This window comes from Prionailurus viverrinus, chromosome A1, assembly GCF_022837055.1.
Source record: "Prionailurus viverrinus isolate Anna chromosome A1, UM_Priviv_1.0, whole genome shotgun sequence".
Taxonomy (NCBI): domain Eukaryota; kingdom Metazoa; phylum Chordata; class Mammalia; order Carnivora; family Felidae; genus Prionailurus; species Prionailurus viverrinus.
Window position 1 is genome coordinate 76,923,423 of NC_062561.1, and position 24,555 is coordinate 76,947,977.

Here is a 24,555-nt window from a genome sequence, read left to right on the forward strand (position 1 = left end):
TTCTGACAGTGTGCTATTTCCCGGCTGACTCACCCAAGTGTCTCACAGGCAGCCATGTTTGCTTCAATGCTACCCATGTGTGTCTGGCGCTATGCAAAAAGCTTTATCATTCTATCTTCAAAATAAACCTAAGAGTAAAATACGACTACTGATGCTTGGACTTAGAGTCAATTGTATGTGCCTCACACTTTTTCTGAAGCTCACGTACGTTCACTAGTTAAGATAACCCTCTGGGGCAAGTTGGTTGCCATTTCCATTTAATAGACGAGTGTATTTCAGCACGGAGAGGTTATCTATTCATCCAAGGTCCTAAAGCTGCAAAGGGGTGAAGCTGGAGTCCCCTTGAGGCTATATTGTCAATAAAGAGTCACCTGGACACGTATCTACACTTACATCACCTTCTTCCTGTTACAGGTGAGGGCCTGCCCACCTCCCCCGGTGAGGTATGTCGTGTATTCCCTGGAGTTCATAACCGCCCTGCCTTCTCAAGGACCTGCCTTCGCCATCACTCTGCTCCCACACTCACCACAGTTTGGCCCCTGACCCCAGGGCCCCTGAAGATCCCCTGGTCAGGTTTGTCTGTAAGACCCCTTCGTTGCTTAAGGCAACATAATGTCTGCGGCCTTCTCAGCAGGACTGACACCACTATTTTATCCTCCTTGAAATTCTCTGTTTTGGGGGTGCCTGGGTGGTTCAGTCAGTTAAGCGTCCAACTCGAGCTCAGGTCATGATCTCATGGTTTGTGAGCTCGAGCCCCACATTGGGCTCTGTGCTGACAATGCGGAGCCTGCTTGGGATTCTATCCCCCTGCCCACTCTCTCTCTCTCAAAATTACTAAACTTGGAAAGGAAAGGAAAGGAAAGGAAAGGAAAGGAAAGGAAAGGAAAGGAAAGGAAAGGAAAGGAAAGAGGAAAAAGGAAAAGGAAAAGGAAAAGGAAAAGGAAAAGGAAAAGGAGAAAAGAAAATTCTGTTCTCTTGGCCTCTCTCATCAACACTCTCAAAAGGTCCTCTACTATTCTATGAACTATTTCTCAGTTTCCTGACACCAACTCCCTGTCTAACTGATCTAAATTCTGGAGACCCTTAGAGCTAAATCTTAGGGTTCCCTTTTCTGCTCACTTTTTAGTCTCTCAAAGAACTCCCATCCAACCCCACTATATGTTAGAACACTGAACACTCCACATAATAACCATGCCCTGCCTCGTGGCTAAAAGTGTCTTCTATGTACCCTAGACTCTACTTCTATCCCTAGCTCAGAATCATTTTTTGAGCTCATTTGATATCTCATTTAGGGTATTTGTGATTACCTCAAGCTTAACATACCTGAAACCAGTCTCTGGGGCCACAACCTTGTCACCCATATCTTCCACTTTTTGACCTATTTCTTTACATCTGATTGCTCGTACTGAGAACTCCAATGGTCACCTTGATACCTGGTGACCTTTGGAAAGAAAGGTCTTTCCTTTCCACCCTATGTCCAGCTTCATACACAGAGCTGTTCCTTCCAATTGAACAATCTCGCTCTGTTCTCTCCAACTCTTTCCACGCCTTCTCTGACCCCACTTTGGCCTGCACCTAGTCTAACCTCTGTACTGGAATACCAGCCTCTCCACTTGACAGTCTATATTCTTCTCACAGCAATTTACTAATGTCCTAAAAAGGGGGGCTTGGAACATGTCAATCTCTGAATCGAACATAAACTTGTCATGTGATTCCCCTTCCCCGTAGCCTTGGGTCTGCAGTTACTGAAGAGGTTAAGCTTCTTCCTGGTCCAGACCCTTCACCAATGTCATGCTTTCTTCCTGGAATGTCCTACGTCTCCTTTCTGCTTCATCGGGCTCCCACCAAAGATGCAGTTCTCCATTTAAATGCCATTGCTCAGTGACGGCGTCCCTGACCCTCCAATATTAGCTCGTTTACCCACATGCCTTTGTTTTATATATATATATATATTTTTTTTCTCATCTTTCCTGAAATTTATGATAGTTGACATTTTTATGTCTGTCTGTGAAATTACATATCAACATTTGGCTCCCCTACTTAGTAATGTAAAGGGACAGGCTGCCTCTGTCTTCTTTATCAATGGAGACCTGGCACCTTTCTAACTCTAGGCAGTTGCCTGATAGCATTTGGTTGAGCAGAGAGATTAACCCAAGAAACCTACCCCGTCATGCAAGATACCCTACCTAGGGGACAGAAACAAATACTGGACTCTCCCTGCCCCCAAGGAGACTGAATAGGAATTGATGTGAGACAAACAAATGGAACTTGAAAGTAGAAATCTTTAGTTGAGTAGATTTGCTCAAGGTAGTACCCAAAAACATCAACTGTTCAACCTTATACTGTAATAAAGGGAGAAGAGTTTGGTCCAAAGTAAGCAGACGTGGGGGCAGGATTCCCCTACTGAAAAGAAGGCCAAGAACAGAAAGGGCAGGATGATACTCCCAAGTGCCGACAATAATGGTTTGAGGAGTTTCCTCTCCTGCATTCTCCCTTCCCCCGTGGTTTCTGATTCCTACATATGACACTCAGGAAAGACACCGAGTGGATGCCTGAGTGTCTATTATGTTCAAGGCAAGAAATAATACTAATAATTCATAGCTCCTGCCCTTATGCAATTTAAAATCCAGTAAGAAGTGGGGCAGGCACATAAGTAATGATATCATAAGTTAATGTCAGGTATGTTGCTATTATAGTTGACAGCCTAGGCAGTGTGATGCCTTTATTCAATGTAAAATGTGTTAAACGCTGTAAGAATGGTATAGCCAAATTACTGTAGAAGCATATTACAGGGAATCCTTATACTTAAATTGTAAAAACAAAGTAATATTTAAGAAGATACGTAAAAGCAGTCCAAACCGTTCAACAAGGCTCTGGTTAGATCCTAACGAGCAGGATATTCCCGAAGTTAGAGATGTATTTTCATTGAAACCACATGACATTTAGTCATCTCCCTGGATAGTTAAGCTGGGCAGTGTTTGTTTAAAGACAGAGCCTCCGCTCTGAAACAGCTGGCCTGCCGTGGAAGGTGCTGACACAAAGCGTCTCTTAGGACGGGAGACCAGGACATCGGCCGCCTTCTTGCTGCCACGTCCGGGATCAGTTGACATCCTCCATGGACCCCTTTCCAATCCAAAACATAACTTTGTTACGGTATAGCAGTAAACAAAACATAGCTTTGTTTACTGGTGTAAGCCCCTAAAACCAGACTCTTTTATGATAATCCAAAAATATGTTAGATGCAGGCTTAAGCTGACAACATGAATATAATTCTTACGTCCTCAACACATGTGTCCACATTCTTATAAAAAAACTCCAATGAAACCTATTTCTGGGCTCTGCTACAATACTTATAGTATTTCATTTCAACTTGCCCTGAGATCAGAATGGCACGCAGATGAAGTAATACAAGCGAGAAATAAAACATACTTGTTGTCCAACTTCTTTTGCTTAACAATTGAAACTAATCTCTTTAATCTTACATTCATTTGGAAGGGCACAGAAAGGGAAGGGGAGAGGAATGTTTACTGCATATGTTTAATGGACCCGTTACTATATTCAGAAATCATGTATTTTCTTGCTGAATTAGCCCGTCACGGCAAGGTGCAAATCTGCATCCATATTTTACAGATACAGAAACTAAGGCTCAAAGAAGGTAAAGGCGTAAAAACTGTCACCGTAGCAGTGAGCACAGCCATGCACGCTCATTAACATGGTGTCCCAAAGACAGCAACGTGTAGATTCCTATGACCTCAGACTTTTTATGTAAGGAACATAAATAGACTCACCATCATTCTCTACTCTTTGAACCCTCTTGAAATATTCAAATTGCAAAGTGTGTTCACATTTTTTTTAAAAAATGCAACAGCTGTAATAATAAGTCAGCCCAATTTATTTAAAAAAAAAAAAAAAAAGGAAAAGAGGAAAAAAATGCATCCTATAACCCAGAAGAGCAAGTTCAAGGCAGAGCTATGTCTGACAGTTCCACTGCAGGTTAACAGGGACAGCTGTGTTCCACGTAAATTTGCTGACCCTCATGAACTTTCCATCAACAAGATTTTCTCATCCTCCCATTATTGCTGTCCAACAATTAATCAACAGCTGTTGAAACATTATAAGCATGCTTGTAATTTGGGGTAAAATTAATGATTGCCTATCTATTAAAATGCTGAGGGAGGCTTCGTTTCCCAGCCCCAGTGTGAACTTGCTGATTTATTCTTCAAATCAATTACCCTCCTGAACTCCCTTGCCTTCTGACGGCTGGCTGAGAGCATCCCACACCCTACACGTCTAAGCGAGCTTGCGATATATGTAAGAATGGGGAGGCTTGGCCGGCTGTGGGAGTCTACAGAACACAAATACACTAGCAAAACAAAAGGTAAGTGTAGTTAGGAAAAATAGGATTTTGTTTTATTGTGCCTTACAGTCACCTGGAGGTCAATTTCTGGGAAGAACAGCAGTATCAGAACAATTATCATGAACCCTGTAAATCAAGGACTCAAACAGTAGTACCAAGTTTTATATAAAAATAAAGCTAATGGAACCAGTTTGAATGGATTCACTCTCCTTGCTGGCTAGTATTTGCAAAGTGTTTCATGATTTACTTAAGATCTCGACCTGTTAACCTAGGACATAAACACTTCACTTCAGTAAAGTGGATGGCTCATCAGCGGTGGTGGTCTAGATTCAGGCAGGCTAAGCATCAGGATTTTGATGGCAAAGAGTCTTCTTGAATTTTTTTTTTTTTGAAAGAGAGAGAGAACATGAGCAGGGGAGGGGAAGAGAGAGGGACAGAGAGAATCCAAAGCAGGCTCCATGCTGTCAGCGCAGTGCCCAACGTGGGACTCTACCCCACAAACCATGAGACAAGACCCAAGCCAAAGTTGAAAGCTCAGCCAACTGAGCCACCCAGGCACCCCCTCCTCCCCCCCCCCCCCCCCCGGTGAGCTACAGTCTTGACCCGGTTCTCGCTCACCCACTGGGTCAGGAAGAGAAAACCCTATGCTCTGCTCCTTCAGGCTCATTTTTGGAATGGGCTGGACTATTTCAATTATTAGTTTGGGTTGCCTTTTGATAGTCATGACCCATGAGAGTCATCAAGGAATAAAATAATTCCCTTTAATTCAGAAAAACATGAGCGGGGCATAGAGACAGATGTGGCTCACTACTATTCCGTCTACACTACTCTCTACAACACCCACTGCCCTGCTACTACTTGTTATTAAGTCAGGCAAATAGTAGCTAGTCAAGCCATCACATCTCCAGCCTAATAACTCACAAGCATACATGCACTTCAAGTCCCTTACGCAGACAACTACCCGTAAGACAACTCTAAGTGAAACTACCGTTCAGACGAGTTTCAGCTCCATTGCCCACTGAAGCCAATACAAAGGTCATTTACCTGTTTGTGTTTTTCAGATTACATATAGGAAAGGGAAAAAAAAGATCGGAATATTCTTGCAAAGCTAGAAACACATAAAGCTAGGAAACACATAATTTGGGGTGAGCAGATTTTTAATTATATAACACATTGCAGATTTCCATCTTCTTCTGTCTGTATGAAATGCTTCGGTTCTCAATTCAGCCCGTCTTTGTTTTCCCTCAAAGTACAACAAAATATTTTCCTCTTCCGCGAGGAAGCAATATTTTTCTATAAACTACCTCTAATATATTAGTAATAGTGGTGTGCCACTTCAAACAAATTACAAACTAATGTTAGTGTTCTTACCAATGGCACACCAAATAATAACTCCCTGCAGGCCAATTTGCATACAAAATGTAGCATTTAAAGCCAACTTACAATTAGCACTTTATTACGGAACCCGGTGATTGTAATATACTGCAGACGACTTATACCTGCTATGAGGATTTTCCTTTATGAAAAATTACACTATTAGAATTGTCATTACAACAGACCAACCTGCATTCAATTACCAACCAACTCAAAGACCAAGAGTCATTGTTTATCCTCAAGGAGCGAGAAAAGCCAGAGCATTGGACCCCCTCCGACGTGACAGTGGAAAGGAAACAAGATGGATGGCTGAGCGATCTTGTAATTACAAATATCGTGACACCATGCCCCGTGCACACCCCCCAATAAAGTTCCATGCCAAAAGAAGCAAGCATAGAAGAAGGTGGATAACTGCAATCAAAAAGGGAAAGTCAGAAATACCACTTGCCTTTCAAAGTGCAGGATTTACTAATGAATCATGTGGGGTATGGTGGGTTTCTTCACAAGAATTTACAAAATTAGATCATAGCGTCACCAGTTCCGCTACGTACATTACTGTTTAAAACCTGAAGTCATATAGTGTGAGCATGTGGGTACATGGGGGGAGAGGGCGGGGGTATGGGTATCAGTCCTCACCAGGACTGATTTTTTCTTACTGCTCTTCCAAAATGTCTACATTCGGCTTGTGAAAATCTAGTCTATGTTTTAAGTGAAACACTGGTTTTAGTGGCAACTCCCAAATTCTTCACTCTGAAGAGAACCCGAGTTCTCCCATGGTCTGAGTGTCTGCCTCTCACGAAAGATGCTCGTTGCCTAAAATTGTCTTTCTACCCTTCAGGTTAACTTCAGGTTATTTTCTGTGTTCCGCCTCAGTATAAAATATATATATATATATATATATATATATATATATATATATATATAATAAAAATAAACTGAAGTTGAACACGTTTACATTTATGGTTTCGTTTATACAATAAAGTAATAGAGCAGCCTGATTTATTAAGATATTCCAAACACTGAGAAAAGCCAGAGATGGTCACATGAACCCACGCACGCATATGTCTGATGTGCACACACACATACAGCCGCACGCACTCGCCTTTCACTTGAATGAGTCTTGAAGACAGTGCACGTGCAAACCCAAATCCCATTTAACAATGATCTCAGAGTCTTTAAGCATCTATTAACAATCAAAGTTCCATTCTTCTCATTCCTCGTTTCAGCTTGCTGTTTTTGTGCACTACGAATGATATAGTCCCCCAATCTTTTACATTCTTCCCTGGCGTAATTTTCCCCCCATCGCAGATATTAGTCAGAGTACAGGACTAAGTGGTGGGGGGTGGGGGTGGGGGGAGATACCCTGCATGGCAGGTTCTATAAATACTGGAGCTAAATTCCGTTCTGGGATAAAGCAACAAGAGTTACAGCTGCCATCAGCGACGGAGACGGAGGCTGCGCGCGAGAGAAGACATTCCCCGGTCATATTTTTATAGGGACTAGAAGACTACAAAGTAATTGAAATTATAGCTTCCCGGGAAGCAGAGTTAGCACTGACTTTAAAGTATGTTCGCTGCTTTCCCGCTGGTTTGGGTCATGACCTTAGGCAAGTCATTGAACTGCTTGGTGACTCAACTTCTCAGATGCTAAATTGGCAGAAACCCCCATCTGACATCTCCCTATTGGCAACACAATGAATATTCCAGAGGCAGTATGGGTAAAGGCAGGCTGGATTCCAGAGTCAGGAGAATGCCATTCCCATCCAATGTTAGCACGCACTCCTTAGGAGGGAGTAGAGAGGTGCCAGTCTGTCTATCATGCCTTAAGAACTAAGGAGCATTTAACTCCTCAGGCTACGAGAAGCATTGGAATGTTTATTAACATAAATCCTGTGTCGCATCGATTGTTAGTTAGTATGCCTTCTTGTTCAGCGTGATATTAGCATCTACTCCAATGATCTCAGAGTTGATATCCGTCCACAAGCAAACAGGTCAGTCCTCAGTCGGTGAAATACTATTAAAACCACGAAAATACTATTGAAATGTAAAACACATTTTGATGGAGATCTCCACAAAACGTAAATAAATTCGAGCCTTTCATTAAGGAGATTTCTTTTCCTTATTTTCTTGTGCATGCTCCCTCCGATAGAACGAGGAGAAAATGTGTCAGCACCCAGCTCACTGTAACGTCTGTTGGTGCTGAGCTAAAAGACTGGTGGCCAAATTACCTTACTCTCCTCTGGGCTTCCTGGTTTCCCCGGAGTCAGATCCTAAGAGGCCCGTGAGACGATGCTCTCCTCACACCCAGGCTATGATTTCTTTTGACATAACTAGAAAAGTAGACAGAGGCTCTGGACAAGACGGAGGGTTTTCGACTGACTATCACAGGCAGTCCTCAAACATACAGTTCTGGTTTGTTACTGGGTGGGTGTTCGTTGTTTGTTTTTGACTCCTTAAGGAACCCCAAGGAACAAACTGCAGGGCAAGTATCTACCATGGGTTATCTTACTCCAGGAACAATTTGGAGGCAACTGTCAGCGTTATTGTCATGAAGATAAATGCCAGACTAAAAAGTATTGAACAAAACAAGGAGTCTCTGGCGTCTAGCACAGTGCCTGGCCCACGTGTGAATGAATAAGCACGCTTGTGAGAAGCCAAGGTCAAGGATGCCATCCATGCCACGTCACCTTTACTGGTAGTGAAGGGGCCTCCTGAAACCTGGGAGAAACTCGACGCTTGATGGCTGGTCCATGATGACTTTCTTGAAGTTCCAATTTTGATTTAAGTCCTTTCATGTTTGAGGTAAGTCGGTTCTCTTCCCTAACACCACTCGTCACTGAAAGTCCAATGGAGAGGAGGAGACAGGGTCTTTTTCCTTCAAGTTCTAACCTCTAGTTAGTGCAGAAATCAAGGACGTGACAAGGCATATGGTCAGTAAATGCGCACGTGACACAAAAGGCCATTAACTGTGCCCCGAGGCTAAAAAACTAAGGGCTAAATGAGAGGAGAAGCATCTCTGAGGAAGAGCGGAAGCGTTTAAATATTGCTGACATTTTAAAAAATGACTAACAGTTAAAACATAGATGGATTTAGGGGGCACCTGGGTGGCTCAGTGGATTGAGTGTCCGACTCTTGATTTCGACTCAGGTCATGACCTTGTGGCTCGCGAGTTCGAGCCCTGTGTCAGGTTCTGCATTGATGGCATGGAACCTGCATGGGATTCTGTCTCTCCCTCTCTCTCTGTCCCTTTCCCGCTTGCGTGCACGCTCTCGCTCAAAATAACCTAAAATAAAAAACACAGATGGATTTAACTGGGGAGAATGAGAAATGATCGGCCAGTGAAACAATGCCGACAAATGTACGGAAAGGACATAAAAGGACAGAGGGTTGCGTGACCTCCGAGGAAAGAAGAGATGATCTCCCGGGCTATGATGTAATGGGCATGGTGGGATGTAGAACTCCCCTGAAGCTTCTAGTTTGCAGACCCACACTCCAGACCTGCTGGGCTGGCCAGAGGGTCACTGTGCATTTCTCCAGCTACCTTTCCATTAAAATTACCTAAGAATGCTTCAGCTGGCCTATATGTCACATTCTTTATTGCTTTGTACTGGGTTTGCAACCAACTAAAACCTGCGCATCCTTTTAGCAACTCTTGTGCATCGCGGTCCCACATAGATTTTTGTAAATTATTTTATTTTAACCTGATACAAAGTCTGACACCGCTGTTACATTCTTGTTGTCCTGGGGATTGGTTTAATTTGTCAAAACTTTCTTTCGATCCTGACTTTGTCATCCTCGATAACAGCTACTCTCCAGACTTTGGGCAAGGACATAATTTACATGTCTAATCACACTGCACATTTTGAAAGATTCAAAGACAGAGCCTTGTGGCATGCCACCAGAGACCTTCATCCAGACAGTGTTCCATCTATGATATTTTTACATATTGACTGAATGAGCTTTTCATCCCCATAACTCTCCGGTTACCCAGTCTTCATCTCTCCAACTTGAACAGCACAAGGTTTCTGAGATACTTTTTGAACAACATTGCTGGAAGTAAAGCTTACACTCTCACTCCCACCCAATAAGTATTTAAGAGTATGTTCTGTGCAGGACTGGGTTTCTCTTAATAGAAACAAAACTTTTACGGAGTATTTCTGTATTGTTAATTGGGTCATCTGTTGATCTTTTCAACTAACATTTGCCCACATTAGTTCTTCCCAGTAAGCCAGAATTTCAGAAGAGCCCGTGGCAAGCTGGCGTTGGCATGCACCAACTTACCAGAACCAATTGCACTCATGTCTTTACAACTCTATAGTCACTGATTCTCGTTGGTAGGCTAGACAGGCTGGCAAGGATATTTACCCTACTAATCAGCCTGTGTGCTATATATTGGGGATTGCGGTCTCTGAGAAAACTTGGTTAAACACTTACAAACATAAAACCGAGAATTGTTCTAATCATCCTCCAAGATTTTGAGCTTTGGGTGGCTCAGATGCAGATAAAAACAAGTTTTGGATTTAAAAAAAAGGGGGGGGGATCCTGTGAATACATGATACATTTGAGGTGATCTCGGGACATCTTTCAGACATTGGGCTCACAGGTGGAAATAAAGGAGTGAAGCATGGGGAAAACAGGGAAAAGCCAGAGACACCATTTGGGAGCCGTCAGTATGTTGGTATCAGTGCAGTCTCAGACGGGCTGAGACTTACGGGAGGGTGTGCACAACAGAGAGAGCACTCGTCAGCATCTTGTGAAGCACCTGTTATCGCAGAGCACACAGAATACATGCAGGCTTGCTTTAGAGGAGAGAGAGAAGCCCAAGATGCAAGAGGCGCCAATATAAAGCCACTGGTGCATAGATTAAGCACCAGCAGAGGACAAGAGAAGCTGGTCTCAGTGCTGGGAATCAGGCCTGGAAACCACTCTAATGCGCCTTTAATCCTTGATAGATCCGAGTGCGCAACCTTATTTTCTAGAATGAAAGGGACTCTTCAAGCAGAATGATGATGTAAAGCATTGTTGCAATTTCAGCCTGAAGAACACATTTATATCAACACAGAATCCAGTCTAATTATCTTTCATCACTTCAGAATCTATTTTAATGTTCTCTAACGTTGAGAATCTGAAAACAGGTTTTGTTCTTCCCTTCACCCACCTTGGCGCAGCCCTGGTTCATTAATCATCACTCATAAACTTGGTGTTTTCTTTTCGATGTAGACCCATTGGAAGAAAAGGAAGGATAATTAACAATCCTTCCCAATAATGCTTTGCCAGCATTCTTGGAATCCCTCTAAAGTGCTACATTGTTCAAATGAGTCAGCTCCACCTTTTGGAATTATAGATGCTCTTGATGGGATTTGTTGAGTGAGATTTGTAAATCTCAAGAAAAATTTTACAGTAGTGACAAGTATAAAATATAACGATCTAAACAAATAGTAACTTGGAACATACATACTGCTTCCTGTTTTCCAGATATTTATACCTTTTCACCCAAAGCTGTAAATCTTGGGCTAATGAATGAGGATAAAGATCTACTCCAACTGATTTCTGCAGTTTTCATAGCTCTCCAATACCCCCATTCTGGATTATTGATGTCACAGGAAGTTCCAAGAAGTGTATTAGAAGCGCGTTTTTTTCTCCTTCTGTGTTTACGTTATTTCCCAAGCTTTCTATGGTGCACATCAGATTTATAATTTTTTTTTAAATTAATCTCAAAAGGGAGAGTACTCTTTTTGGTATAGGCTGGAATTTTCATTCATAACCACATTTATATAGGTTTGCTTTGTTTTGTCAAAAATACAGCTAAGAGGAATATTTACATATAAATCCCATTAAGAAACGGCGTGTACTCCCTAAAGGACTTGGAGGAGATTTGAAAGTAAGAAATTGTCATTTCATAGGAATTGTTGGCAATTTTAAGAGAATAGTTAAGTGCAGTATGAATTGGTATAAATACAAACTTTTCATAAATAGAAAGGTCTTCATCAAGACTAGGATAAACCATAGAGCCCCTAAAAACTTGGAGGATCCCCTGTAAGTGTGGACACATAGCCCAAAGTCTCCATTTACGTTGCCATCTATGAACAATTTAGAAAGAGCTTTAAATTACTGTCAATTTGTGTGCAAGTGTGTAAGTTTGGTCTGAATTATATTTAATGTGTGGAACAAGATTATTTTTCTCTTCTATGATTGATCTCTTCTTTTCCTTGGTTCAAAATATATTACTCATTTCTGCCAAAAAACCATTCTTCCAGCAACAGATGTTATGTCATAAAGAGACTTATGCATATTGGTATAAATAACAAAGGTGTTAGCTAGAATTAAAGGGAGACATTTCCTGTATATATATATATATATATATATATATATCCACAATGATTACTGAGTGAGGGTAAAATCTACTATAAATAAATTTTACATAAACAACATGTTTAAGGAACATTGGAAAGACTGACTGAGAAAGAAAATGTACCTTCAAATTAATGACTGTTTTGTTCACCCCATATAGAGTTTACATGACTGTTATACACATACAGATTCTAAGATATTCATTAATCATCAGCTTTGGATTAAATCCCCATTTGAGGAGAGCACATGTGCTTCTGGATGTGATTTTTATGAACACCAAGATGCCTTTAACCCATACCCCATGTTTTGAAATCTAGTATTGCTTCCAAAAGCTGCTCTTGGAAAGAAATCCCAAATGGAAATTGTCTTGCCTTCTCCCCCTGGTCAGCTACTCGGGACAAGCTCTTGGTCACCCTGATGACACCAGATCACCGTGTCTCATGCAGTGAGGTATTCCCTGCTCACTCAAGCAGCTGCGGGCAGCTCAGCCTTTCCAACAGCTGTGGGGCCTCTGGCTCTAGAAGAATGATGCTCCTATCAATCCAGGATTCTGGAAAAAGCATAGAAGAACACTCTTGCTCATTCCTTACAGGTCCCCTTTCCAGGGTCTGCCCCCCCACCAACTCTTGGGGGGGGTGGGTAGCATAGGCAGGTACAGCAATTTAAAAACAAAACCAATCTGTGAGCTCTACAAACAGTATGGTTCAAATCCAATCTCTTCCACACAGATGTGGGACCTTGAACAAGTCACCCTGCTTGCTTGTGCTTCACTTTCTCCTCTAATAAATTAGGAATGATAATACCTGCCCCACAAGGTAGTGTGGAGTCCTTCGTGCATGAAAACTATAAAGGACTTGGAAAAGTGTCCAGTACAAAGTGTTTAAGGCAAAAAATAAAAGTGAGACTCCATTGAGCCAACAGTGTGTTCATGTATGTTCCTTAGTTTCCTAGACACATAAGGATAGGTAAGAAATCTGACGCCAAAGAGGTTAACGAGATGGTCAGACAAAAGTTAACCGTCTACATGGAGAGTTTTCCACAGCCCTCGTTCAATAAAACGTAATGTTAAGAACAACTCCCAAGCTACTAGTTAAAATATTCACCAGGGTCACTGTATGCCCTTCTACCTTACTCCAAAATGGATTTGGGAGGCTGATAAAAAGCACAAACAAAAGTAAATAAAGAGGGAAATGTTGGCCATCTTTCAGAACTAAATGACCATAGGTCAGGGATTCTCACTATCGTGCAGGTCATAGACGACTGACGATTCTGACAATCTTGTGATCTTACCTTCAGAAACACGCACATGTCAGAATCTTTCACAAGTGTTCAAATGTCTCACAGACGCTGAAACCCATCCTAGGAGTTCAGGACCAGTCTGGTCTATTAACTCCTTTCAAGTCCTATCTAATTACCAAGAAACAGAGGAGAAACTATTACAGAGAAATACCATTAATGGGATTTTTCACTGTGGGAGTAATGTAACTACTCTCAAACTGGGCTACTCTAAGCAAGCACGGGTAAGGCAGGCATTCGTTAACAATTAGAACAAAGGAGAAAATTGATACTTCACTTGTTGTACAGCCATCCCTTCTGAGCAAAGTTAAGAGGAGTGCACGTGGATAGGAGGGTATACATGAGTATCTATTGATCCACACGTATATATCTGATTCAGAAAAGAGCATAATTGGAGGAAGTCTTAAACCTATGTTATACATGAAACAGGTAAAGCAATTAAAAATTGTATTCTTGGAGAGAAGATGGAGGAGGTAAAGGGCATTAAAAAACAACAACAACAAAGTAACAAATGTGAACGAGGGATCACATTTCTTCTCCTTTCTCCCTGATTGTTTAAACCAACAGGTAAAGGCAGAGGGTGAGAGCATCCAGTGGAAAGATGTCACTATTGTGGCAGAAAAGAGAGCTGTGCCCAGAGAAGAGCTCTCTGGAATTAGAGGAGTCTGTTCCAAAGCCAGATACTCAATTGTTGGACATTTATAAACAAAGTCAGGGAAACTTAGTGTATCACCATTCGGGCCCCCAGCCAGTCTGTGTGACACCCAAAGACCATGTCTTGCTCCTCTCTAATCTCTGTAACCAACACAGTGCCCAGTGAACAAGAAATGTACTGTGCCTTCTTGAAAGAATAAAGATTGGCTAGACGGCTGGATGGATGGAGTTTATGGTGATAATAAGGTAATAAAATATACACCATTGCTCATATTTAAGTCCTATTATTTACCAGGAATATCATACGTAAGACACACCATTAGTAAAAATGATTACACAGAAGACAATATGTTGTCTGAGAAAATGGTTTTTGAGGAACAGGGTCAAGTAGGCTTCTCTCTGTATAGATTATAAAATTCTCTCATGTTTCTGTATTGTACAATTATAGGCTTGCCTTTAGACCAGGATATGCTTGATTTTACTTGTGGAAGTACTTAAGTGCATTAAGGCCCTCTGGAAAGTGTGTGTGTGTGTGTGTGTGTGTGTGTGTGTGTGTGTGTACACACACACTGTATATGTATCTATAGATTATCTATGTGGTATCCATCATTGATCTACACGTATAGAGAATACAGATACAATCTATAGAGATCCACAGATCTATAGAGAATGAACACACACGCTTAATGTGAATTTATCATTGATGAAATCCTGAAATAAAGGCAAGCCGATAATCGCTTTGATAGAACAGTGTTATATTGTTTTATATACGCACCTTCCAATATGCATAAAGCAGCAGCAAAAACAATATTGTGTTATCAGTTCAGAAGTGGTTCAGATATTCCTGTATTATTGCGTTTCTGTGAAACAAATTTCAGATACTTTATAATATATTGATATTCCCAGACTGTCCATTTCAGGAAAGTTAAGGACATCTTAGCTTGTGTCCGGAAGGCTAGAGTTAATGAAAATAGTGAAATGCAATTCCACTGGCTTAATTTCACTCATCTCGAGAAACCGTGAAAGAGCGAAAGCTATCCCCACTCTCAGAGTAGGAGAGAACAGACCAGCTGCCCCACTCCACATTCCCATGTTGAAATCCCAACCCCGAAGGTGACAATGTATTTAGCGTGGGGCCTTCCAGAGATGATTGGGTCATGGGGGTGGAACCCTTATAAATGGCATCAGTGCCTTTATTGAAGAGACCTCAGAGAGCTCTCTGACCCCCTCCCTACTTCCCCCATGCAGAGACACAGAGAGAAGACAGCTGTCTAAAAACCAAGAAGTGGGTCCTCACCAGACATTGAATCTATAGGCACCTTTTTCTTGGACTTCCAGCCTCCAGAGCCATGAGAAATGAAGGTCTGTGGTCCACAAGCCACACAGTCTATGGTGTTCTGTTGTAGGAGTCTCAACACACTAAGACCTGTCTACAGAAGACACAACGAGGAAGGCTTCCTCTGGTGATTGTTTCTGGGGAGACAGGTGGGCAGCTCACTGGGGATGGTTCCAGTGGTAGCATCCTCACCTGCTATTTTCGCCCTGCTTTTTCTGTGTTTTCCCCCTCGGAAGTTTACTTTCAAAAGTAGAAAAATAAATGTCTGCTATTTACTTTAAATCGAAGGCTAGTTTTGAAAAAAAAAATCCAAAAATTTAAGATATTGGTGGCAAAGACTGCCCTGGACATTCAATCCTGCGTGCAAACACTGCTATTTAAAATGCCTAAACAGGACGCCTGGGTGGCTCAGTCGGTTAAGCATCTGACTTCAGCTCAGGTCACGATCTCACGGTCCGTGAGTTTGAGCCCCGCGTCGGGCTCTGGGCTGATGGCTCAGAGCCTGGAGCCTGCTTCAGATTCTGTGTCTCCCTCTCTCTCTGCCCCTCCCCCGTTCATGCTCTCTTCTCTCTCTGTCTCAAAAATAAATAAATGTTAAAAAAATTAAAAAATAAAATAAAATAAAATAAAATAAAATAAAATAAAATAAAATAAAATAAAATGCCTAAACACACCCCTGAGACAGGTAAAGGCCCATGTTAAGAAAGGTGTTTCTACAGGATTATGGTTCTAGAAGTTGTCAAGATGGATTTCACGGTCTCTTCATAGTCATAATGTTCAATACGTATGACAAGGCTACTGACTATTCAGACAGACTCCTGATGAATCAGCATGAACATAAGCTATAAATGCCCCATAGAATTACATGATGCAACCCAATGCACCACTGGCTGTTCCTAGCTCATTGCTGGATCAGCCAGTTCTCAGCTCTGCTGCACATTCAATTCACATGGGGACTTGGGGACATAATGTGCCCATGTAGGCTCATCCGTTGTAACAAACATCCCACTCCAGTGCAGGGGATGTTGATAGTTGAGGAGGCTATGCTTGTATAGGGTTAAGGGATGAATGAGAACTCTGTACTTTCTGCTTAATTTTTCTATGAACCTAAAGCAGCTCTTAAAATATTAGGAAAAAAAAGTGGCGAATGTCTGATTCCCATCTCCATTATGATTTAATATTGGTTATGACATGGTGTGGGATTTAAGAGTGCCCAAGTGATTCTAAAATGCAGCAAAATTTGGGAACTCTATGCTGGCTGATTGGTGTTTAAGTCACTAAACTTCTCAACTTCAGGGAGATTCCAGGGATCAGAATGCTTAACTGATTTCATGATTTAAAGAACATGAGTATTGACCTAAATATGTGAATTTGTAGCAATATTCAAATACCACCTTCAAATTTTAAGGTGGTACACTCCTGAAGTATGAGCTTATTTCAGATTCTTAAGCATCAATTGATTTCATCACTAAGTAAACCCTCAGTCCCTCTCCTCTCTCCGTTCTACCTTCTGTTCTCACAAAGTTCATAAAAATGGAACGTTTCGGGGCGCCTGGGTGGCGCAGTCGGTTAAGCGTCCGACTTCAGCCAGGTCACGATCTCGCGGTCCGGGAGTTCAAGCCCCGCGTCAGGCTCTGGGCTGATGGCTCAGAGCCTGGAGCCTGTTTCCGATTCTGTGTCTGCCTCTCTCTCTGCCCCTCCCCCGTTCATGCTCTGTCTCTCTCTGTCCCAAAAATAAATAAACGTTGAAAAATAAAATAAAAAAATAAAATCCAAAAAAAAAAAAAAAAGGAATGTTTCTTTTATAAGTGTCTTATCATTCAGTGTGTTCAGTTAAGGGTCTGGTGCAGAAAGTTTCTTCATTGGTTGAGATATTGAACTTTTAAGCTTCCTAAAAATGCTCCAAATGTAAGACAGACTTTTATTTTTTCCTTACTAACACCTGAAGTTTAAAAATTCAAACTGGCAAACCAGAAAGTAAAAATAAGACATTGATAAAAAGCAAATGGAAAGTTTTAAGTGTGCTACATGACACAGAAATCTACGGATAAGTACAGTTAGGAGAATGCATGGAGTTGAAGGAAATATAGGTAAAAATTGGAGGAATTCTTGTCTTTTAAGAAAAATAGACATAATGACTTCCATGGTGGGGTGGTTTACCAAAGTAGAATTTGGTAGATCTATACTCTATTGATACATCACCTAAAAATAGCAAACGTCATCAAGACTGAAATATTGTAGCAAATGGAGAATTGCTTCTCAAAAAGTTATTCAAAACCTCACATTGTCTACTGTGATCAGACTCAGCAGATGCCCAATAATATTTGCTGAAGATTTAAGGATTACAACATAATGACTTCAGATAGAACAATGTTAAATATTAGCAGAAAATAAAGTGAATCTACCTAATAGTATTTTTTTTTCTGATCCTGACGATACAGGGTAGGAAATTTCCATTTAAAATAGCAGTGTTTGGGGTGCCTGGCTGGCGCATTCAGTAGAGCATACGACTCTTGATTTCAGGGTTGTAAGTTCAAGCCCCACATTGGGTGTAGAGATTACTTAAAAATAAAACCTTTAAAAACAATTACCTAGAGTGTGAGTTTGTTTCTATGGTCATTTTTGGAGGTTTCATTCATTTACAGTTTTTATCCTCAAAGCGTGTTGTACGTGGACACCACAGATAAGAAACGAATAACGGGTGATCTGAGTACAATACAAAACTGTCAAAAGGTTCAGCATGAATAGTTGAAATGGGGATTGTTTCACAGGCCTCAGGGGTCGGGATGGTTAATCCACAATGCTGGCCAATTCAACGTTCAATAACACACGATAAATGAACCAATATTCTTCCCATATTAATATTCCCACCTGTGCATTATTAATAGAGAGTCTAAATGCGAGGTACATAAATGTTCAAGGACGCTGGCATGTTACATTGGATGTGAAATAGCCCAACCACAATTTCCAAACATGGTGTATCATCGTCTCTAGTTTATGAGCTATCCTCTGCCCCCACAGCCCCTATCCCGCTTTACTTGGTTGTTATGAATACTCTTCCTTTTTGCTTCCCCTTCCTTCACATTTGTGCGTAGTCCCTCCCCTGCATGCCTACACCCACCATTTGTAACTTAGAGATAAATATCAAGAACTGTGGCATCTAGATTTTTCATGTCCTCCCACGTACAAGGAAGTGGTCAATGGAATTGACTAATATCTGTACTTTCATGGACCTTTGCAACCCTGAAAGAATGCATTAAAAACAAATTCAGAGGAGTTCTGTGATTGCTGAGGATGAAAGAAACATTTAATTTAGCAGAAAGGGATGCTTCTCATTATTCTGACTCTTGGCTCTTATGGATCATACTTCAGAGAAAAAGAAGCCATACTTTGGTCGAGTAGGTGTTGTTCTATTATCCCAAGTTGCCCTCAGTGTTCATTCATTTTCTACAAGCAATGCCACCTCATTGTTCTTTCCATCCTTGTAAATGTGATAAAGCCAAAGTGAAACATTTTTTTTAGACAAGATTTGGCAAACTAAGCAAATTATGGCCTGGGGACCAAAACGGGCCATCCACCTGTCTCTGTATGGCCCACAAGCTAAGGATGTCTTCCACAGATGAACATTTGCGACTGATTTGATGAAGGAATATGAACGCAAGCTAATTAAAAAAAAAAAAGAATTCTCATAAGCACATCTGTGTTATGTTATATTCGAATTTAATGTATTTTGAATTTAATAAGAAATCTGTACAATTATGTTTCCTTCCATGGTATTTAAGTGCTTACATCATATCCTTAATTTTATCCTTGGTCAACAATGCCTAAACTGCGTCCCATCTGACCCATTACAGGAAGAGTTTGTGGACCCAGGATTTAGATTGCCAGTATTTTTTTTTTTTTTCAAAAGGACACACTACTATTCCAACAGATCAAGCTTGACAAAGTAGATGGAGAAAACGGTCGCTCCCGGCAGCTGCCCCCCTGAAAATCCACATCAGTCCTTTCTCCTCCTTGTCTCCTTCCAAACAGATTCTCAGACTGGTGTTGTGCTACAGCCTGCCACATCTCAGGTAATATATCTACTTTTTTGGTCACAGTAACTCCCTCATTCCCTTAATTAAAATCTCTCCTCCCTTAGAATTGTCCAGATTTCAAACTCCACCCAGGTGGGTGCTCATTTGCCCTCCCCTCGCCAGGCCGGAATCAGGGTATGGTCACCCTCCCTTAGCCCACCCCCCAATTGCTGGCTGGTTCCCAACCCTCCAGGGTTGGGCGGGCCTGCGGGTGGGAAGAAAAAGGGAGGGGAAGCCTCTATTTAATGAGCCTTGGCGAAAGGTAGCATAGCTTCCACGGACCCTGGCAGATGTTAACTTTCTTAAAGGCATGGTGTTAGCATCTGGTGATCTTGACTTTCAGTCTGGAGACATTCCTCCGACCTTTTCTTGCCCCGTTTGGCTTTAGGAGAAGGAAAAGGGCGATTGATAAAGACTGCTGACCCATTAAGAATTTGATGACTGGTGCTTCACTGGTCATAACTCGTCACAGATAGAAGTTAAGTCTCAAACGCTGCATCCATGCAGGTGAGGGCCCCCACACCCCCCCCCCCCATTGCTTGAAGATATTTGAGCAGCATCTTCTAAATTTAAAATTTTTTTAATGTTTATTTACTTTTGAGAGACTTTGTGAGCAGGGGATGGGCAAAGAGAGAGAGGGGGTAGAGGATCCAAACCAGGCTCCCAGATGACAGCAGCGAACCCTACGGTGGTGGGGGGGGGGGTCAAACCCATGAACAATGAGACCATGACCTGAGCTAAAGTTGGACGTTCAACCAGCTGAGCCACCCAGGTGTGGCTTCTAAATTTTAACACTTCTAAATTTAGAAGAGAGAGATGGGAGAATGAGAGATTGGGATACATAATTCTTGATAGAATCATGGGGGAATGATGAAAAATGCAATTGATCTTATTATTTCCCGGTACAATGATTGGGTAATCATTTCAACATTTCAACTATTCCAACATTTACACACAAAACAACTCTGCCAACATGTTTATCCAACTCAGTTTCACAAATGCAATTCTAAATGGCTTCAGATTAGCTGCTCTGTCCTCTTAGCAGTGACAAATTATGCAGTGTTCCTATGAGCTACAGGCATTCTGTAATACCTCCAAGCAATTTCTTATAATGTTATTTTTAGGTCATCACTGAATCAGTTTCTTATTGTTGTTCCACCACTTGGAGAATTCTAATCTTTATTGTTACAAAAAAAGAAAGCCTTGCTGATTTCCTAGTAATTTTCCTCAAAGGTATCTCCCTAGGTTATGTTCTACAGAGGATTACTATGTATATTTTTTAATTTTATACTTATATTTTAGGTTAAAACTATAACTTGAAAAAGGCAGCTGAAATAAAGAAAAAAATAATTATTTTCCCCAAGAAGTGACTCATTTAAAGAGGAAGAAGTTAACTGTACTGATTTGAGCTCTTAACTATGCTTGTGGCTGAATATTTCCATTCTAGCCTGCATAGCATGGGTAAAGAATAATCTTAAAACTTTCCTTAATCAATTCCTCTTCTTTCCATTCATGATCATGTACTTCCATGTTTCGAGCAGAGGGAGGGAGGAAACCTACAACAGGTAGACTCTCCTGTACCAGAGAGGCTGTCATAGCCAACGAAACCACAAGGAAACCTAACTGCTCTACGGAAAACCCAACTTTGAAGAGAAACCACTCAGATCACAAGAAACAAGCGAATGTAACCTTTCCCCCACTATTTTGCATGAACATCTAAACGTCCAGCTTGAATATCCACCTCTCATTATTATTGGTAGTCAGTGCCACTGATAGGATTAGAGTTTGCTGGATAGCATTGTGAGAGAATTCAAATATAAGGGATTAAGTGAATGAAGATTTCGAGTGTGGACATGTAATGAGTATATCTGGAGAACAAGTATAACTCAAGGCCTATCATCTTTAAAGCACTGGCTTTATCCCACTACGCTTCTGTACCACCTTACAACACAGACCGCTATGTAGAGTCTGGATTGGACAACACTAGAAGATAAGGTTGCGTAGGCAAGGGGGGAATATAATGATGGAAGACTTTGCACTTGACATGGTGAACTTTCAGATTCTCCCTAGATTCTTGGAAGGGGGTTACGTCTAGAGCATCTATTCTCAGAAGTGATCAAATAAACTGAATTTTCAAATTCAGAAAGTAGAAATTGGTTCACAGAATTAAATAGGTCTTTTCCTCAGAAAATATAGTATCATATTGCTTCTTTAAAAATGACATTAAACGGGGTGCCTGGGTGGCGCAGTCGGTTAAGCGTCCGACTTTAGTCAGGTCACGATCTCGCGGTCTGTGAGTTCGAGCCCCGCGTCAGGCTCTGGGCTGATGGCTCGGAGCCTGGAGCCTGTTTCTGATTCTGTGTCTCTCTCTCTCTCTGCCCCTCCCCCATTCATGCTCTGTCTCTCTCTGTCCCAAAAATAAATAAACGTTGAAAAAAAATTTTTTTTTAAAATGACATTAAAAAAAAAAAAAACGAAATGGGAAAATGAAGTATTGTAATCCCCCTAATTCTTAGCCCTGAGAGGAAAGAGTTGTTCATCAACTCTACAAAAAGACCCAGCCTTGAGATATTTTTTTTGTGTGCCACAAAACGGTCAGGAGAGTGAGTTATGAATAAAAGCTGGTGAGATATTCATTAGACACTGAAGATTTCTTCCTTTTGATATATATCCTCAGTCCCATAAAAGGTATTCATTCTCAAGCATTGCTAGAGGGAATGCAAAAATGGTACAATACCTACCCATGGAGAAAGATCTAGAATTATGAACACACTTACCCATTGATTCAATTGTCACACTTTTAAACCCTCTCCTATAGTTACAGTTGCAGGTAAAAGTCAGAACATACAGGTCTAGCAACAAGGAATTTGCTACATAAGCTATGGTAAAGCCACACAATAGAATTCATCTTTGTGAAAAAGAGGGTATATTTCTCCTTCCAGCCATGATGAAATACAAATGGGATTTACTCTACCATCTAAAACAAAAATGAAAATATATAGAACAGTCAGCAAGACAGTAGCTATCAGTTCATAAAGAATAATGATCTCTGAGAGTCAGGAAACGAGTAAGTTCGACAATTGCTTTAGCTTATTGGCTTGATCAGCACATGCAGGTCCGGAAACTGCCTGAGAGGGAGGAAAGAGCCACAGGAGGGGATTATTAACAACAGTGCCCAGCACAGACATAGGTCCAGGAATTATGCCTGTTCCCACCATCAGACTGGTAAACCTCAAGATTTACAAGCATTGAGGAAAATACACAGACGGGCATTGTCTCGGCAATGGAGAAAACTTAGCCTCAAACTAAGCATTGTTCTGGACTTAAATATTAAAAGCCATATTCATCACCCGCTAAGATCAAATTTACAATGTCTGGCATCCAAACAAATTACCATGAAAGAGACAGGAAAAATGACTTATGGTAAAAATCAATTAAAATGTTCTAAAATTGATATTGGTGTTAGAATTGCCAGAGAAGGACATTAAAAGAGATTACAAATATATTCCATATATTTAAAAATGAAGTAGAGACATGGGAAGCATTTTTTTTTTATGATCCAACTCAAACTTCTAGAGAATGCCTGAGATTAAAAAATAAAAAATAGCCAAAACACTGGCTATTAATAGCTGATTGGATATTGCACAGAAAAAGATTTGTGAACTTAAATATACAGCAATAAAAACTATCCAAAATGAAAACAGATAAAAACAACAGAGCATCAAACGTCTGTGGAACAACTTCAAGTGCTTTAATAAGTGTATTTGTAGTCCCTATAGGAGACAAGTTTGGGAGAGGTCGAAGACAAAAAAAAAAAAAAAAGTTTGAACAAATAATGGCCGTAACATTCCTAAATTTGATGAAAATTATCAACCTGCATATCCAAGAAATCCAACGAACCCTAAACAGAGAAACACGGAGAAAACCTCACCAAGACCCATCATAATCAAATCCTAAATGTCCATGTAGACAATAAAAAGAACTTCAAAATACATAAGGCAGAAACTCCTGGAAGTATAATAAATTCCCAATTACAGTGAGAGATTCTAATATCTTCTTAACGAATGAAACAAAGATACGTAAAGGACAGCAAATATTTATAGAATATTATCCATTAACTTGATCTAATTGACATGCATAGAACACTCCTCCCAACAGAATACACATTCTTTTAAAGTGTCCACAGAATAGTTACCAAGATAGATCACTTTCTGGGCTATAAAACATGTCTAAATGTACTTTAAAAGATTTCAATTTGGAGAATAGTTTCTGAGAACAATGGAATTAAATTAAAAAAATAGATGTTTGGAGAATCTCATGAATAACCCATGAACCAAAGATACCAAAATCAAAGTTAGCAAATACTTCAAACCGAAGGAGAATGAAGACACAGCAGAAGAAAACATCTCAAATCTGTGAGATGCCACAAAGTTACTTAGGGAAGTAACAAAGAAATTTTTTCAGGAAAGGAGGACAGTACAAATCAAGAATCTAAGCATTCATCTTCAAAACTAGAAGAGCAAAACAACAAAGCTTGAAGCAGTGGATAAAGATCAAAGTGGAACTCAGTGAAATAGAAAACAAAACGAATAAATCAATTAAAACTATAAGATATTTCTTGGAGAAAAATCAAGTTGACATACCACTATCCCAACGGATCAGAAACTAAGACACAAAACACCAATAATCATATGGAAGATAAAAGATATCCCTATAGCTTCTATATATATTAATATGGTAAGGGAATATTATGTACAAATTTATGCTAGTAAATTCAACAAACTGGATGGAACAAATTCCTTGAAAACGACCAAGGCGTGCGTATGCACATGCTCATTCTCTGCCTCCTCTCCCCCTAGCCACACACAGATAAACTAAGAATCCTGTATCCATTAAAGAAATTAGGGGGCACCTAGGTGGCTCCGTCAGTTAAGCATCTGACTCTTGATTTTGGCTCAGGTCATGATCTCATGGTTTGTAGGATCAAGCCCTGCTTGGGATTTTCTCTCTCCCTCTCTCTGTCCCTCACCTGCTCACAGTCTGTCTCTGTCTCTGTCTCTGTCTCTCTCCCTCTCTCCCTCCCTCAAAATAAAGATATAAACATTTTAAAAA